The 18,446-nt window shown below is 39.3% G+C and overlaps 1 protein-coding gene across 2 annotated transcripts in view; it reads right to left on the bottom strand.

Moving 5' to 3' along the window:
- LOC127422249 (cell adhesion molecule DSCAM-like) overlaps positions 1-18,446 on the bottom strand; it is a 228,166-nt gene that overhangs the window by 96,099 nt on the left and 113,621 nt on the right. The window lies entirely within an intron of this gene.

Here is an 18,446-nt window from a genome sequence, read left to right as displayed (position 1 = left end):
GTACACTTTTTGGGTGCATCTGCTCTGTATTTCCATCATTTTTCTATTCAAACACAAGCAAGACGGACGTCTTTGTCCACTGCACCACGTCTTTTTTCAGTGTCTCATGCAGGACTGCTGTGTTAAGTCTAAAAGTATTTGTAAGAATTTGTAAAAACACATCTTTTGACGCCTGCTTCTTGTTTCATTTGTTGCGCTGCGTCTAGCTTTTTAGTGCAGGTGTCACAAAGACTTGATGTTTGGGGGTAGTTCAGGTTGTGAAGAGGACCTCATGTGAGTGCTAAACTGTTACACATGATTCCAGATTGTTCATAAACAGTAAGTCAATGTTTTTTTCCCCTTTTGCTCTGGTGTGCTGAGGTGCCGCCGTGCCTTGTTAAAACTGTGTATGTTTACTTTTACTATATGTTTACGAATGTTGCCTACAATGCTTAAAGGTGCACGTAGTAACTTTTGTCTTTGTGTCATCTTGGACTTGAACTGACAACGAGTGGCTTGAATGCAGCATCATTTAAAATCAATAGTCAATAGTTTTCAGTTTCAGATGCCATTGTAGAAATGTAGTATTCACAGTCAGCCATGATTACTTTAATCAGTGAGTGAAAGTGTCAAATAACAGCACGGTTACTGAGATTAAGTGAGCAGTATTTGGCTGGCCATGTGATTCTAACATGGCAGCCCCCATGTGTGGACCCTCTCCATGTAGAATAAAACAGCTTTCATAAGGTTACTGATATGACTGGAGTCTTCATTTTAATGTGAGTGCTCATGATTTCCTACATATATTGCAAAATTACAGTTCATGTCTTTAGAAGTTCAACTTTTTAATGAGGAAAAAATTACTGCGTGCACCTTTAAATGAAATACAACCTATTGAAGCAAATTTGCTTTTATTATAAAATATAAAGAGTGAGCATTTCCGGGTTCGGGTTTAAAATTTGACGGTAGTGGTCGGGTCTACTCGAGTCACATGGTCTCAGGTATGGACCAGGTTTGAGCTTAATCTTAATGCCCGCGCAGACCTCCAATTTTTGGAGCTTGACAGCCCCTGATCACCATTCACTTTTATTGTATAGAAAAGAGCAGTGCCAACATTCTGCTAAATTTTGTCTTCCAAGGAAAATGAAAATAATACAGGTTTGGAATGACATGAGTGTGAGAAAATTATGACAGAATTTTTATTCTTTTGAGTGAACTTTTTTTTTTTTTTTTTTAAATGACAGTATGGACACAAATGTATTTAATGTTGATGCATACAAGAGAAGTGGATCTTGCGGTGCATAGGGGTTGAGAAGAGAGACAGAAAAGAAGAAAGAGAGATCGAGATCAAGAGTCTACAGCTATTGCAAGCATTGACCTAGTTAGAAATGAGAGTCCAGGATTTGATACCCTAGAGGGGGTTATAGCTTCTAGTTTACGTGCAGTTGTGAGACCTGCTACCAGCAATGCAAACAGAAAACTGGGAAAAAGCATCTGTGTTGTTGTTTTGAAATAAATAAATAAATAAATAAATAAGCATGATTCTTAGATTAGCTGAGCTGTGCTGTGGAATTTGAGGATCACATAATTTCACAGTTATTTCATGGTTTGTTCTCTAAGCTGGCCCTGTTTTACTATACTACTATACACTGAGTATATGCGTGATCAAAACATTTTTATCTGACATTTAAAAGAATAGAATAGAATAGAATAGAATCTGTATGTCTGGTAGAATTGAGTTCCACCTAATTGAATTTATTTCACCTTTTGAATGTATTATTCATCTTCTATACAATTACACACTCTTTCTTTGAAAACTTTACCTAAAATACTTCTACTAAATAAAATAAAATAAAATAATTTAAAAAAAAAAATAAAAAAAAAAAACATGTCCTCACCAATCATATGTGTAGGAAATTTCAAGGATTGCATCTGACATTTCATTCATTCACTTAATATATTATTACCATCTGACACCATCAGAGCACCATGGTAACCAGAGTACTTTTTTGTAAGGGTTTCAAATCATTTGACATATTTCATTCAATTTCCTTTCATGTCAGACAATTCAGGTGAAATGCAATAACAATGCATACAAATAGCTGATATTTGTTTTATATATGTATGAAGACAAATTTGATACTGCTTTACCAAAAATAATTATTCTCTCAGCTCTATTTTGGAGAATTTCACAGAACTTTACACACAATCAGATAAAAAAATATAACATTATGCAGATTGTGTGTGGGCCGACTCATGACTAGGCCTCCGTCAAGCTCCTAATTGTAATCTGTCATATGGAAGAAAAAAAGGCCATTCAATTCACATATGCATCATTTCACATTAGAACTAAGAAAATTCTATTAAAAAGATTATGCAAGAGGCACAAAACTAGTCATTTGCAGCTAAAAAAATAAAATAAAAAAATAAAAAATAGTATAAACTCAGCATTTTCTTAGTTGACTAACTAACAACATATTTTACTCTGTCTTCTACTGACTCTACATGTGGGCAACAGAAGGCCGGACAACATGTTCCCAGCTAATCAATGTTAAATCCAGGATCCAGACTGCCTGTTCCTCAGGGGATGAGAGCACTAATCAGGCATGATTAAGGTCAGGGTTCCTGGTTAACTCTGGACTTGGGATTTCTCAACCCCCTCACCACACCCTCCTGCCACCAGGCAGATGCAAAAACATACTGATAATATAGTGCAAGAGGTATATTTTAGCAATTGTGACATTATTTTCATGTATATTCCCCCATTCTCATGATTCTTGTTATTTATAATTTAATGAAAAATAGAATATTTAAATTGTAAATATTTATACATCATGGCAGTATTTGTTGTACTGCATTTAATTTATGCTGATTTAAATAAAATGTATTACTGTATTACAGCAATGAGAATTTTATGAGAATTATCATAAAAAATATTAATATTTATATTAATTGTCATGAAAATAATCTTTTTTTTTTTATGCTGTGTAATGTGACCTGAAAATGTTTTGTGTTAGATTCACCCAAATAACATTTTTAACAGCAAAATGTATATGGTACAATATGGTAATAGGCCAGTAACAATGTATATACTGTTAAAAATAAACACTGTTTTATGTAATTAAATGCTGTAGACAGTAGTTCACACACATTTTTCTCTTTCTCTCTCATCCTGTTTTTGTCTTTCATTCTTTTTGCTCTTTGCTCTGTCTCCTGCTCCCCTGTCCGATTCTTAGCATGAATAATTAATTTGCAGCGCAGCCCTGGTAGTGCACCAAGACACAACACAATAACCATTTCCATTTCACAGCCATCTCCAAGATTTGACATAGAAAAACACCCAAAACAGTCTGTGTGTGTAAATTAACTAAAAGCTCATGAAGTTGAACAGACTGATGAATCTCGGCTCCATGTACAAGCGCAATCTCAAACATTGCATCTAACAAAGCTGCGTCTCTGCTGCATGACTCCACTGTTTGGGTTGCGTTTGTGCTCTTGTGTCATTCAACCAAAAAGGCAGCATCTCGTATTTCCTCGATAAATTATTTAATTTTGTTGCAAACCATGCAAAAAATGACCAGCAACCACAAAAATTATTCATGTATATTTAAAAAGGATGAATACATTGTGCATGATGTGCCATATGAAATAATCATGCGTCTCGAGTGAGACTGATACTGTATTCACTGAGCATGATTTACAGTGGACACTGGGATACAGTCAACATGAAAGCAAAACTGACAGTATTTACTTTCTTAATGCATGTTATTGTGCACAATTCTTCAATTTATATTACTCAAAAAAAAAAGAAAGAAAGAAAGAAAGAAAGAAAAGATTTTGACCTTTCAAAAAAAATAACACCTCTAAAATAACTTTCCTTTTTTAATTTTTTTTTATTTTTTTATTTTTTTATTATATCATTTTTGGCATGGAATGCTTACTTGTCATGATAAAATTAACTCCAGATGGATAAAATCACTCTGAAATATGTCACATTATGGAAGTAATGGGAAAACGTCCTGGTTACTTGCGTAACCTCCATTCCCTGATGGAGGGAACGAGTCATTGTGTCGCTTTAGTGACACTCAGGGTCACTCTTGGGAGCCTGAAACACCTCTGGTCTTTGAAAAAAGGCCAGTGAATATTGGCGAGTGGTATTTGCATACCACTCCCACGAACATACGGGTATAAAAGGAGCTGGTATGCAACCACTCATTCAGGTTTTGTGCTGAGGAGCCGAGACAAGGTCCTGGCCATTTCAGCGGGTAGTCCAGCATTGTGACAGGAGGGACACAACGTCTCGTTCCCTCTATCAGGGAATGGAGGTTACGTAAGTAACCAGGACGTTCCCTATCTGTCACTCACTTGACGTTGTGTCGATGTAGTGACACTAGGGGTCCCTATACAAAATGCCACAACTAGCCAGCGCACCAGGCCGACACGTAACCTCCCCCAATGCTGTTATGAGTGTCGAATGGCCCTTCGGGAACAAGTCGACTGCCCAAAAGATAGAGACAGGCTAGCCCAGTCCTGGCCTCTTATCCTCTCTTTTTTTTTTCTTTCCCCCCCCCCAAAAAAAAGAGTGAAATTTGTTAACCGACTGGGGCCACCAGGTCTACGTTGGGAGGGTGTCACTCCCAAGGGGAAGACACCGCAGAGACCACACCCCGCCCCGGTGTGGGGGGCTATTTTCAGTGGAAATACGTCACATGGTCTTGCCGAGCTTTGTCGGAAGTATGTCATGTGGAGAAGTCCCATGGTAGGTCCTATCCTACGGGGGAGGAGTTTCTACAAACATGGTGACTGGGGAAGAGGGGCCTCTGCCCAAGGATGACACAGTTTACCAACAGGGAAATGAATTAGTGGAAGATATATGTCGCATGGGGTTACCTATGGGGAACCAACACATGCGGAGCACCTACCCCAGTACAGAGCTTAGTTAGCACATGTACTGAGCTGGCAGCGAGTTTCTCTGCAAACTCGTCTGCCACAGGGCTCGGAGGAAGTCATCCAGGGAACACAGATTGTGAACACTACTGGGAGTCAACAGCGCACGTCTTCAGCTCAGGGGAGATGAAAGGCGCTATGCGCAAGCGATACACCTGGCAAGCTGTCCCGGACTTACCTGCTTGTGCCTGCCACTACACGGGACGAAACGGTTCCACCTGGAGATTGTAGGACCTCGCAAAGGTGTTGGGTGTTGGCCAGCCTGCTGCTCTGCAAATGTCTGTTAGAGAGGCGCCACTGGTCAAGGCCCAGGAGGCCGCCACACTCCTGGTAGAATGGGCTCGTAGCCCTGCCGGGGGCGGCACGTCCTGAGCGTGATATGCCATTGCTATGGCTTCAATGACCCAGTGGGCGATCCTCTGCTTGGAGACAGCGCTTCCTTTCCGCTGTCCACCAAAGCAGACAAAGAGCTGCTCAGAGACACTAAAGCTCTGCGTGCGATCCAAATAGTTGCGTAAAGCACGCACCGGACACAGCAACGTCAGGGCTGGGTCTGCCTCCTCCTGGGGCAGCGCTTGCAGGTTCACTACCTGATCCCTAAAAGGGGTCGTGGGAACCTTTGGCACATAGCCTGGTCATATCACTAGCACTCAATAACACTCAAACGGAAGGGCATCTTTAAAAAGACGTTCAGTGTGTGCCGCTCTTTTAGTGAAATATACTCTTTTAGAATATACTCTTTTATTTCTGCTGAAGCACCCAGGGCCGTTCTCTGCAGTGCACCAGTGCAGAGGGGGAGAAGCCACTGAAATGCGCCGTCAGATTCAGCAGAGTTGAATGAACAGCCGTGAGAATTAATCCCAGTGAGCATCGACCGTTCGGCTCCGAAGAGAAAATCTGAATGAGTGGTTGCATACCAGCTCCTTTTATACCCGTATGTTCGGGGGAGTGGTATGCAAATACAACTCGCCAATTTTCATTGGCCTTTTTTCAATGACCAGAGGTGTTTTGGGCTCCCAAGAGTGACCCCTAGTGTCATTACATTGACACAACATCGAGTGAGTGACAGATAGGGAACAAATGTCACCCCATGTTGGTTGCGAATTCCTCTTCATGTTGACTCAAAACTGATGCAAAAGTGGGTTACTGGCATCATTTTAGTGATTTATAAGGGTTTGATTAAAAAGGAATATCTGACTGCTTACTAGCTTAGCTGCAGTGTGTGGTATGCACAATCAACACAATACATAAATATTTATTGAAAATTATAAGCAATGAAATGGCTAATAAATAAAATTTAGAAATGTGGAGCTGGACCTGTACAAGCCCACACCAGAAAATTAATGTGTCTCAATTTGTGCCCCCACAATGCAAGTGTTCGAACTCAGCAGGGTACTTGAGTTAAGATGATGAAATGAATTCAGAGGCCCTTCGTCTCTGGACTGACAACAGTAGATATCTGTTGCATGCTGGGAAAGTGGGGGGAAAGCAGGAGCACTGAAATTAGTTTAAAATCAATTGGATTTCTACATCTGTTGGCTAATACTTCAAATGTGTATATAGAAAGAATTTCAGACAAAATTTAAATGCTTTTTGCACCCAAAAATGAAAATTCTGTCATTCTTTTACTCACCCTCATGTTGTTCCAAACCCATATGTGTGGAACATAAAAGTAGAATTTTTACACAGCTTTTTCCATATAAACAACAATTCATATCATGTCTGTCTCCAAAAAAAAAAAAAAAAAAAAAAATACAGGCCTAAGCACAACTGGTCCATTTCCACCTGGTGGATTTCGGAAAACAATGCAAGGTGGAAACATGCATTTGGCATTTGACATTATTCTAAACAATTTTGAAGCAATTTGAGTTAATATAATTTTTTAATAATATTTTAAAGTTTGTTTTAAGGGTCACACTTCCTGCTGCCAGGTGGTGGCGCTATGACCGTGACTCAAAATAGTCAAATCCATGTGATTAGCCCCCAAGACTAAATATTCATCCCAATTTTAATAAAAATCACGCATTGCATACATAAGATATGAGACACTTCCTGTTTCCCATTTTTCGCCCTTAATTTAATGCATCACCATGGCAACACCGTTCAATATATCAAAAATCCATTCGCAATTTAGCATCTTCAATGTCTTGGCATAATATTACCTAAGTTTGGTGGCAGTAACATGAATTCCCTAGGAGGAGTATTCAAAAGTTCAGGTCCTGCAATTTTCAAAAAATGCACATTCAATCCAAAATGGCAGATTTCCTGTTGGGTGGAGCTAATGACTGTAATTTTGAAAGTTGTCCAGCTTGATGAGAGCAATATATGTAGCAAGTATGGTGACTGTAGAAGAAACAGACCCCACCACTTGTGTCAAAAGGTCGCACTGCAGAACTCCCCAGCCACAGCCATTTGTTAACTTTTGCCCAGGCCTGATGGCAGACAACTCTGATGTGTGTGCAAAATATCATGGAAATTCAAGCATGAATTACCTCAAAAACATGTGAATATACATAAAAAGGAATGACATTTAATGTGTTGCCATGGCAACACTGTTTAAGCTATCAAGAATCCCTTCAGAATTTTAAATCTGCACTGTCTTGACATTATTCTAAAAACAATTGAAGCAATTTAGGTAAACATAAGAGGGATATTTTAAAGTCTGTTAAAAGTGCCACACTTCCTTTTGCCAGTTGGTGGCACCATGACCGTGACCCACAATAGCCACATCAATGTGATCAGCCCGCAAGGCCAAACATTTCGCTCAATTTCTATATAAATACAAAGTTTGGTGACTGTTGCTCAAAAGAGATGTGCTAAAGAGCACCCCCGAACATGCCCATTTTCTAGATGGCAGTACAGAGCCCCCACTACACGCCCATGTATGAACTTTTGCCAAGCCCCAATGGCCGACGACTCTGACTCTAAATTTTTTGGGCATGCTAAGTGCCCCAAAAGCCCCCGAAACCTTGAAATAATAATGATAAAAATAATAATAATCCTTAGAAGAACAATAGGGCCTCTGCACTTTCAGTGCTTGGGCCCTAATAATAATAATAATAATAATAATAATAATAATAATCCTTAGAAGAACAATAGGGCCTCCACACTTCCAGTGCTTCGGCCCTAATAATAATAATAATAATAATAATAATAATAATAATCCTTAGAAGAACAATAGGGCCTCCGCCCTTTCAGAGCTTGGGCCCTAATTATAATAATCCTTAGAAGAAGAATAAGGACTCCCTGGACTTTCAGTGCTTGGGACCTAATAAAAAGACCATAAAAATAGTCAGCACGACTTGTGCACTACATTCCAAGCCATTTGAACCCATACAATAGCTTTTGTGTTAGGTTTTGGTTCTTGTGTGTGTAATATTTAAATGTGGCACACCATTTTTTAATTCTGGTTACAAATGGCTTAGAAACTTGGAATTAGGGTTGCGAACCGAGAACCAGTTCTTATTAAGAATCTATTCCATTGCTTTTATACCAGAACCGAATGATTTTTAACTGAAATACTTAAATACACTGACAGTGTTTCCTGCACTACCTTTCAGTGGCACTGCAACACCACTGCTGAATCAGCAGCGTGAAACATACAGCGTGACCAGTGTAATCTGATTCCTGAACAAATGACTTTAATGAGATGGTTCTACAGAGCAAAACATATTGCATGACCAATGAGGCTCGATTCCTGAACAAAGGACTCTTAGAAGCCGGTTCTTTTGAATCTGCAGCACAAAACATACAGTGCAGCCAGTGTAGACTGATTCACGAACAAATTACTCTTATAAGCTGGTTCTTTTTAATCTACAGCATGAAACAAACTGGGCGACTAGTGCCAGGGGCTGATTTATGATTTCTGAGGCCCCAAGCAACCGACCTACCTGGGGCATCATTTTGAAAATTGTATTTTGTTGTATACAAAAGTAGCATATTCCTGTGTTTTTTACCAAAAAACAAAAAACAAAACATTGCCGTTTCTCAAGTGGTAAAACTTTGCTTGGTGCAGAACAATCTGGAATAATGTTTTTTTTTTCCAATTAATATTTTTTTATTGATTCAAAAATACACAAAAGAGAAAAACATAACACATCGAATCAACATTTAACATTTAACCCCAACTAATATCCCTCCCCAATCACCAACCCCACCCTGACCCCCAACGAACACCCTTGTGGTCACATATAATAATACACACACACACACACACCTCACACATACAACTCTGAACCTTCAATCAAAATTCTTGGATCTTAACACACCCCCAAAAGTCATGGGTTGTGTCTCCATCCTCTGATTGGCATCGCTAGCAGGTGGGTGTGTCTTTAAGACCAAGCTTATACAATCTAGAGGGGGTCCAATAGAATCTATGTAAAATCTTGAATTGCATAAGGCGAACCCTTGCATCTCTAGATGCAGACTTGAATTTTTTTTAGAATCCTAGCCCACACTCCCTCCTCCAATACCAAATTTAAATCATTCTCCCATAATCTCTTGAGAGAAATTGAAGTTCCATCCCCCAGACTCTGAATTAGCAGGGAGTAATACACTGATGCCTCATGACCTGTTCCAAAGCAGTAATCACAACTCCCAGAGTATCTGCCACTTTAGGGGTGTGTGTGCTACTCCCAAAAACAATACAGAGCAGGTGGTGCAGCTGTAAATACCTATAGTATTGAGATCTGGGAATACCAAAATGTTGAACCAAATTTTCAAAAGACCTCAACACTCCACTCTCATATAGGTCACCGAGTGTAGTAACCCCCCTCACAATCCACTCTGACCAGCAGAAAGGTGACTTATTGATACATAATTTAGGGTTCAGCCATTGCTTGAGGCAACATTTAAATAAATGTCCAAATTAAACACTTTGGACACTTGTCCATACCGAGTGCAAATGCGAGATAACGGGGGTTATAACTTAACTTCTCCGATTAGTTTGATAGAAAGGCTTTGCAATGGCAAAATAGGAGCAAGAACTTCATGTTCAATACAAAACCAGGGAGGGGCTCTCTCAGGTGCCACCTAATGATTTGCAAGAAATATTCCACAAAACAAGCTCCATCCAATAGGAGGCATAAGCACAAAGAACATGCAAATACATCCACAAACTGTCCCGAAGGAGTGTTATTCCACAATACAAACTCCAGCCGCTAGTCGGAACAACACAAAAAGAAACAAAGAAGGCGCCCAGTTTCCTCGGACAATCAAGTGAATGTTCAGTGAGTCAGGTCCACTCGTCTGTATCAAGAGCATCACACAATGACTTACTCATTCCATTGACTCCAAGGACATCACTTGCTGTGGGCATGTAAATATTTTGCGGCCATCCTTAGTATCTATTCTCATTTTGGTCGGGAACATCAGTGCAAAAGCGACCTTCCGTTGATGTAAGAGTGTGCCAGGGCGGAGGGCATGGTCGGGTCGTAATTCCGCACACCCGGCCCCTGATTGGGCTGATTAGCCCGAGAGTGATAAAGGTTGACTGGAGACAGCAGTGCGGCAGAGAGAGAGAGTTACGGATAGCTTTCTGACACCTATGTGTGTTTGTCTTTTTGGTTCAGTTTCTCATTAAATATTATTTATATTGTTAAGCCAGTTCTCGCCTCATCCTTTCCACTGAACTGTGTTACAGATTTTCTTGCATTCCTTGAATGGATCACGTTTTTCTCTTGCAAAGAGAGCAAAGAAAAAAATTTGCAAAGTCTGGGAGCAAGAAAATGATGTTGTTCTTCCAAGAAAGCCTTCCTTTACTCCTCGCCTCACATAACAAAAGATCTTCCAGATTCTCCATATCTTCCAACTTTTCCCAAACGCGTTCCAAGTCCACCTTGGTCGATAGCGGATTAGCAGCTAATTCCCTCTCCGATTACTCCAGATAAACAATCCTCTTCTCAACATCCGACACTCTTGTAACCACTTCGGTGAATTTCGTCTCCATGGCAGTGACTGATCGACGTATTACAGCAAGATCCTCTAAGTCAGCAACGGCCTTCTCCAGCATTGCCGACATGCTCGACAGTTGACGCTGAATCTTTCCCGCTGCACCGTCCAAATTGAGTCCCTGGTCCGCGGCCCTGTCAGGGGTGTCAGCTTGAGCCCATAAGTGTCTTTTAGTGTCTCCAGAGCCTGAGGATTTCTAATTCTTTGACATATTGTCTTCATAGAAGAGTTATGGAACCGAGTGTATCGAATCTCACATTAATACAAAAAATAGCAAAGTGCACAGAGCTCGCCTTTCACAGGTCCGACCCTCGCATGGTGCCACGCGACTAATCTGGAATAATGTTAAACATTGTAACAGTCCCCTCTTTGCAACCTGAACTTGTTCAGAAAGTTAAATCTTTGTGACACTTCACTAAAAACAATCTAGACACAGCACAATGAATTAAACAGGACACAGGTGTCTTGACATGCATTTTGGAAACCTGAAGTTCTAATTAACTTGACACAGTGTCTAAAAATGTGCAGGGTGAGACACGTGGTGCAGCAGTCAAGAATGTTTGTCCAGCACGTTTACAAAACAATGAAAAAACAGAGCAGATGCACGCAAAACCATGTTTGGTGTGAACGAATCCGTTCGCACGTATCTGTGAATGAGAGCGTGTGGGCGAAACAAGTTAGGAAGGCCTGTATATTTCACAAAGTCCTACTTGAAAAACAGACCCGATCCCAGTGGCTTCTAACGTGAACTGCTCTGAGAGTGCTGACAACAGCTTATTCGCTTGTGTACCCAGAACAACACGTCATCCTCAAGCGTTTTTTCCTAACGGGGCAGGGCGGGGCGGGGCGGACCCCCCCCCACATCCAGAGCCCCATGCAATTGCATTGTTTGTGTGGTCGTTAAAACAGCTACTGATTAGTGTAGCCCGATTCCTGAACAAATGACTCTCATAAGCAGGTTCTTTTGAATTTGCAGCGCAAAACATACAGCATGACCAGTGTAGCTCGATTCCCAAACAAATTACTCTTACTAGCCAGTTCTTTTGAATCTGCAGTGCAAAACATACAGTGCAAAATATACTGCACAACCAGTGTAGCCCAATTCCTGAACAAATTACTTTTAGAAGCTGGTTCTTTTGAATCTGAAGAGCAAAATATATAGTGAGACCACTGTAGCCCGATTGCCAAACAAATGACTCTTATAAGCCATTTCTTTTGAATCTACAGTGTAGGGCTTTACTGGTTGTTTAGATCAGTGTTACTATCAGAAATAATTAATAATTATTTCTTTAGTTATTAATTCATATTTAAATTAATTAATTGAATCTAACTCATTAAAACCTCATGGGGCTCCAGTAAATGTAGTGCGCTATGTTTAGGAGCAAGTTTGGTTATTAGCAATAATTAATAATTATCAAAGATAATTATTAATTATTAAAATCAATAGAACATTGATGAGAATCAATGTTAGCTTTTCTAATCCTTTAAATCAACAATTATCAAAGATAATCGTTAACTGTTAACATCGATGAAACATTAATTAAAATTAACACTAGCTTATTGATCATTCAAATTCAACAATCATCAAAGATAATTAGCAATTATCAAAAATCAATAGAATATTAATAAAGATTAACATTGACGGGACACCACCCTGGAATCAGGGACTAATAACCAGATAGTATAACAGTCTCAATATTAGATTGTTTTCTTAGGAAAATCGACATCCGAAGAATATCGATTTTTGGGAAAAAAAGCAAAAACAATGAATGAAGGCTTGAATCCGAGCACTGACATACCGTCAGCATGACACAGGTGTATGCAAAACAAACCAAAACACTTCTCTTTGCAATATAAACAAAGTTTATTTATGCAGTAATATCAATTAATAATTAATACAATGCAGTCAATAAACTTCTGACTTACAACTACAAACTAAACAGTGATATGATTAGATATGGAAATCAAAATAATCCTATAACACATGAGGGTGTGTGTGTGAGAGTGTGTGTGTGTGTGTGTGGTTAGTACGAGAGAGAGAGAGAGAGAATAAAGTGATGGCCCTAAAGCCGGTTTCACGATCATGGGAGAGAAAGTAGCTGTTAGTTTATCGCTCAGAGACGCGGTGGACGGCCTGTAAAAGTCCAGCGTTCTTTGACTCTTTAATGGATAACTCAGTTTGCCGGTCTCACCTGGGATGGCGAAAATGCACAACAGTCCAATTTGGTTGGACCACAATACAGTAAAACAAATTCGTGATAATTAATACCCTGAGTATTAATAATGAGCGGACATGGTGGTCCGTAAACTGTACAAACAAAAACATTGAAACACAAGAATAACACACTATAATATTCTATCTCTGCCCAGACGTAAACCTCTTACTTGAATCGCATGAGGATGCAGAATGTGTGTTCATCCGTCCTTTAATTCCAACCCAGTTCCTTGAGGCTCGGGTGATGACGGGAGGCTGTTTCCTCGCTCTGTTGGCGGGCACGGCTGTTGATTCTCGGCGGGCTGGCGGAGAACTCAGAAATGTCGACTTGACTGAAGATGGAAGAGAAATCTTTTCTCTTCACTTCTGCAGGCAAACGGATGAAGATGCGGATTGCTCAGCGGTCTCCTTCAGATCCGTTAGTGTGCGGTTGAACACAGAGTAATCTCAACTCGTCCAGCGAGATGGAGATTGTATGGCCACAGTTTCAAGTCGGACGTTACTTCCTTGTGCCATGAGGTTGCACCTGAGAGCAGCGATGAGCTGCGTCTACACGCTGCAAACAAAGTTGCTGGAAGCAAATCCCGGAAGCATTTCAGAGGTATTTCTACTCCTGATGATGTCATGGTTTGAGGGACGTTCTGTTGTGTGTCTCATCCAATAGGAATTGAGAGTTCGATCCTTTAGTGAGCAAGGCTTCATGGGATTTGTAGTCTGTTTTGGACACCCTTTGTTTGATTTTGGTGTGATTTTTATTTTATGTGGGGGCCTGAGTTAGGTTTTTACTACTGTGTTAAGCCTGCCTTTGTCTTCTATTTGAATACATGAGGCCCAACAACAGTGTGAAACAAGCTGCTACCAGCGTAGCCCAATTCCCGAACAATTGACTCTTATAAGCAAGTTCTTTGGAATCTACAGTGCGAAACAAACTGCGTGACCAGTGTAGCTTGATTCCTGCATGAATGACACTTTCTGTATGAGACTGTTCCTTTAAATCTTGTTGGGCCTCAAATATTCAGATAGACGACAAAGGCAGGCCTAACACAGCCGTAAAACCTGACTGAGGCCCACAAACAGTCATAAATCTTACTGATAAAAACCGCGCCAAAATCAAACAAAGGGAGTCCAAAACAGACTACAAATCCCATGAAGCCTTGCTCACTAAAGGATCGAACTCTCAACTCCTATTGGATGAGCACACGACAGAACGCCCCTCAACCATTAAGTCATCAGGAGTAGAAATACCTCTGAGATGCTTCCGGGAATTGCTTCCAGCAACTTTGCTCACCATGCATAGACGCAGCTCATCGCTGCTCTCAGGTGTAGCCTCGTGGCACAAGGAAGTAACATCCGACTTGAAACTGTGGCCATACAATCTCCTTCTCGCTGGATGAGTTGAGATTACTCTGTGTTCCACCGAAACATAATCTAATGGATCCGAAGGAGACCGCCGAGCAATCCGCATCTTCATCCGTTTGCTTGCAGAAGTGAAGAGAAAAGATTTCTCTTCAATCAAGTCGACGTCGCTGATTTCTCCGCCGGCCCACCGAGAATCAGCAGCCGTACCGTCCGCAGAAATAGCGATGAAACGGCCTCCCGTCATCACCCAAGCCTCGAGGAACCGAGTCGGAGTTAAAGGACGGATGAACACACATTCTACCTGCATCCTCATGCAATTCAAGTTAGAGGTTTACACCTGGGCAGAGATAGAATATTATAGTGTGTTATTCTTGTGTATCAAGGTTATTGCTTATACAGTTTACAGACCGCCAAGTCCGCTCATTGCTGCTAATAATACTCAAGGTATTACTGTAATGTACTGTTATCACAAATGAGATCTGCTGTGTTGTAGTCCAACCACATTGGACTGTTGTGTATTTCCGCCATTGTGGGTGAGACCAGCACACTGAGTTTATCTATTAAAGAATCAAAGACCGCGGGATGGTTTACAAGCCGTCCACCTCGTCTCTGAGTGATAAACTAACAGTTGCTTTCTCTCCCATGATCGCGAAACCAGCTTTGGTGCCGCCACTTTATTCTCTCTCTCTCGTACTAACCACACACACACGCGACCCCTCACAAACATTCTCGCACATACTTTTGGCTAGTAGATAACTTTGTGATAAAGTTCAGCTTTGTCCCTAAGTTATCGTACAAGCCGAGACACGCGGTAAATGGGCGGACACCATTAACTGGCTTCTCTCTGCCCACATTTGTGGCCATATTCTCTGGCCAGAAATCTTGCGTGACGTACTCTTCACGAGAGTCACGTCCGCCATTTTGTGCGCGTCACTCCTTATACACACTCAGACATTCACACACACACACACACACACACACACACCTTCCTCTCATGTGTTATAGGCTTATTTTGGTTACCATATCTAATCATATCACTGTTTAGTTTGTAGTTGTAAGTCGGAAGTTTATTGACTGCATTGTATTGATTATTAATTGATATTACTGCATAAATAAACTTTTTTATATTTCAAAGAGAAGTGTTTTAGTTTGTTTTGCATACACCTGTGTCAAATGCTGACAGGGGATGTCAGTGCTCAGATTCAAGCCTTCATTGTTTCCTTTTGAATATCGATTTTCTTAAGAGAACAATCTAATATTGAGACTGTTATACTATCTGGTTATTAGTCCCTGATTCCAGGGTGGTGCCCCGGCGATATTAATCCTTATTAATATTCTATTGATTTTTGATAATTGATAGTTATCTTTGATGATTGTTGAATTTGAAGGATCAATAAGCTAGTGTTAAATTTAATCAATGTTTCATTGATGTTAATAATTAATGATTATCTTTGATAATTGTTGATTTAAAGGATTAAAAAAGCTAACACTGATTCTCATCAATGTTCTATTGATTTTAATAATTAATAATTATCTTTGATAATTATTAATTATTGCTAACCCAACCCGCTCCTGAACGTGGCGCACTACATTTAATGGTGCGCCGTGTGAGGCTTTAATGAGTTAGATTCTATTATTTAATTTAAATATTAATTAATAACTAAATAAATAATTATTAATTATTTCTGATAGTAACACTGATCTAAACAACCAGTGGAACTTACAATCTGCAGCACAAAACATACAGCACGACCAGTGTAGCATGTTCCTGAACAAATTCATAATCACACCTTTTGCAAGAATCTGTTAAAATATAACATTTTCTGTTATTTTGGTTCCATATATCCAGATATTTCTTTCTGAAAACTATTTAAAGAATAGTTGATGTAACCTTTAAGAATTGGAATTGGAACCGGAATCGTTCAATTTCTCCCATACCTACTTGGAATATAGGGCATGAGTTGCATGGATTACTTTTATGATACTTTTCCTTTTTGGAGTTTGACAGACATGGTCACTCTGAAATATCATTCCACTTACTTGAGGTATACTAGAATTATGAGCATGAAACAGAAAAGATAGACAGCTACAGTATGCTGTATTTACAACAGAGATTCTATAAAAAAAAAAAAAATACAAAAAAAAGCTGTATTCACAGCTCTCAAGATATTTTTATTGATATTATTAACGGAAGCGTGCAAGCTGAAGAGGAGTGCAAGAGCAATCATGACCCAATTACAACGCTTGCTCAACTAAAGCAATTAACACATTTATTTCAAATGAGTTCAATTAGTGAAGTGACTCTCAAATGCGACGAGAGGATATTCTGTTGTGCTAAGCATTGGCGTTTAACAGAAGAGAGCATAAGAAAACATGCTCCGCTACACTCTGCAAATGCCTAATGCTGACTCAAGATTCATACATTAATTTTTATAGTCAATATCGGACAAATTTCTTTAATTAAATCTAAAACTGAGGCCAACCAAAGCTAAATTATTATTTTTTTAAACTCTGGATTTTCTTTAACCCAGAGTTCATTTTAGAAGCAATTTTAAACAGTTTTAATAGTCAATGTTGACTGTACAATTTAGCTTGTATGCATTTTTTGTACTGTTGATTAACAACAAAGTTGCAAGAAATTATTACTCATTTAGTCATTTTGGCTTGTGTGATCAAACTACATTTCCCATCGTTGAAAATTATCAAATGCATTGTTAAAGCATTAATTACACACCTAGTGCTCTTCATTTTGTTGCACTAGTGCTAAAAAAAAAAAAAAAAACATTTTTGCAAGGGTGAGTAAATAATGATATAATTTTCATTTTGGATGAACTATTCCTTTACAGAAAAAGAACCAAAGTGGAAGTGAGACAAAAACCGAAGCACACTAAGGATATGCGTGTTTGTGTGAGACAGAGAGAGGCTGTGAACAAATGACACACATGGCTTCATTATACTGAAGCTTGTTAAACACTACCTGCAGCCTGAGGGCACGTCCATCTCGCCTGACCAGCTGCTGTCTGTCTGAGAAGAGCTCGGCTATTTCCACATCTGGCCACTATGTAATATACCCGTTTTTTATCTTAAGGTACATTATTTAAATATTTATATTACTGACAGCTGTGAGGTTTGGCAATTCGTTTGCAGTAAGCTCGTAGTGAAATAACACATTAAAAGACTCTTTACATGCAATAATTCACTACAAGAGTAGACAAACAAATTGCCTAACCTCATTGCTATTTTTATTGCAAGGATAAAATAACACAAAGTATTTCTGTTACAATGCTCTTTTTCTTACCATGCACAAGAAACCCTGAATTCAAAACAAATATGTAATAATTAAATAAAGAAAAGGCCATGAGGCTGTGTCTTCTTTTATATTAGTTTTAATGCTATGCATCATATGTTATGCTATATTTGTTTTACTTAATGTACATTATTTCACGTGTATTTATATCACTGTAACTTGTGTTATATTATCCAGGCATTAAAAAAAAAAAGAGAAGCTGTGTTCGGAAGTTTGTTTGGAATATACTCATTGTAAAATGCATGCATAAGTATAAAGACAGAAGACATGGGACCAGTGCACCAGCACTCTTTACTCATCTCACTTGCACAAAAAACTGACTCTATTCCTCAAAATGCATCAAAACACGGAAAGAACATAATGAAACAAATAACTGCCTTAACTGCATTAAATATATCAGTCTAATGCACTGACAGCTAAATATTTAAAGACAGCACCTCCTATTGTACAGGGGTGAAATTGTTTTTCATTTTATCTGTTACGGTCTCGGTGTGAATGGATCTTTCACTGGCAGTTCATTTTTTCTTAAACTACCTATTTGGGGTACTAAACTACCTTTGGGTTTAGCTAAGCTAGCCTATATGCAAGACGTGTGTTATGGTATAACATTTTGTTTCTCACATATAAGAACAGACATTGATGCCAACTGACACTTACAGTAATTAATCAAATTTAGTTTCAAATCTTTTT

Source organism: Myxocyprinus asiaticus, chromosome 31, assembly GCF_019703515.2.
Source record: "Myxocyprinus asiaticus isolate MX2 ecotype Aquarium Trade chromosome 31, UBuf_Myxa_2, whole genome shotgun sequence".
NCBI lineage: Eukaryota > Metazoa > Chordata > Actinopteri > Cypriniformes > Catostomidae > Myxocyprinus > Myxocyprinus asiaticus.
This window is presented reverse-complemented; position numbering and strand designations above follow the sequence as displayed.